Raw genomic sequence first — 1605 nt, 5'->3', positions numbered from 1 at the left:
GCAGCAGACAGTATCATATATGAAAATAATAATAATGTATAATTTAATCTCACAAGGGGGGATGGGAAAGAGGAGCTGATACCAATGGCTCAAATACAAAGTAAATGTTTAGAAAATGATGGCAACATATATAAAAATATGTTTGATACAAATGGTGTATGGAATATTATAAGAGCTGCAAGAGCTCCCCCAATAAATTGATTAAAAACAAAAAACAAATTAATAGTAATATATATTAAACTGGAATTGAGTCTATTATAAATTAGCATGTACTTCTCAAAAAAAATTCTCAACAAAGAAGTCAGGTATGGCTGATAAAAACCATACAATGAAAAATTAGCTCATCCTCGCCAGATTTATGGATCATCCAGAACTAAAGACCCTCCCGTTCATGTTCTTTGTCGTCTATCTGATCACCATGGTGGGCAATCTTGGGTTGGTGGTGTTGATTTCCATGGAGCGCCGTCTGCAAACACCCATGTACATCTTCCTGGGCAGCCTGGCTCTGATGGATTCCTGCTGCTCCTCTGCCATCTCCCCCAAGATGTTACAGAACTTCTTCTCTGAAGACAGGATGATTTCACTCTATGAATGCATGGCACAGTTTTATTTTCTCTGCCTGGCTAAAACTGCAGACTGCATTCTCCTGGCAGCAATGGCCTATGACCGCTACATGGCCATATGCAGTCCCCTGCAGTACCACACCATGATGTCAAAGCAACTCTGTTTTCAGTTGACCACAGGGGCCTTCATAGCTGGACATCTGCATTCCATGATTCATGTGGGGCTTTTATTTAGGCTAGCTTTCTGTGGAGATAATCACATCAACCACTGTTATTGTGATATTCTTCCTTTATACAGACTCTCCTGTGTTGACCCTTACATCAATGAGCTAGTATTATTTATCTTTTCAGAATCAATTCAAGTCTTTACAACAGGCAGTGTCTTAATATCTTATGTCTTAATCCTTTTCACTATTTTTAAAATGAAATCCAAAGAGGGAAGAGCCAAAGCCTTCTCCACCTGTGCATCCCACTTACTGTCCGTCTCATTATTCTATGGCTCTCTTTTCTTCATGTACATTCGACCAAACTTGCTGGAAGAAGGAGACCAAGATATACCAGCTGCTATCTTGTTTACAATTGTAGTTCCCTTACTAAATCCTTTCATCTATAGCCTGAGAAATAAGGAAGTAATAAGTGCCCTGAAAAAAATTCTGAAGATGCAATCTCAGGAAAGTCAGAAACAAATGAGAGCTACTGTGGCTCAATGATTTAAATGCAGCAACAACAACAAAAACTCCTTATGAAATAATACAAAGGAAAGTTACACATGGCATATTAAATATTAAAATATGTCATAATACAACCAAAATGAAGCAGCAATATATTCAAGGCAGGAGACATAAGTAGTAAATCTTAATTCAAAATAACAAAAATTAAAACTAGACATTGAAATAAAAAAACATACAAGAGTGAATTCAAAAACAATTTCAATTATTGCCAATTTCATGCACTGCGTCAGCACCAGAGATTTTCAACACCAAAGAGCAACACAGAAACTAACGATTACTAATATATAGGAGAGGTGTGCTAAACAATGACA

The 1605-nt window shown here is 37.0% G+C and overlaps 1 pseudogene; it reads left to right on the top strand.

Annotated features, from left to right (window-relative positions):
- Positions 1 to 292: 292 nt before the first annotated feature.
- Positions 293 to 1273, top strand: LOC142440577 (olfactory receptor 5K1-like; annotated as a pseudogene).
- Positions 1274 to 1605: the final 332 nt, after the last annotated feature.

The sequence above is a fragment of the Tenrec ecaudatus genome, chromosome 2, assembly GCF_050624435.1.
Source record: "Tenrec ecaudatus isolate mTenEca1 chromosome 2, mTenEca1.hap1, whole genome shotgun sequence".
NCBI classification, from domain to species: Eukaryota; Metazoa; Chordata; class Mammalia; order Afrosoricida; family Tenrecidae; genus Tenrec; species Tenrec ecaudatus.
This window is presented reverse-complemented; position numbering and strand designations above follow the sequence as displayed.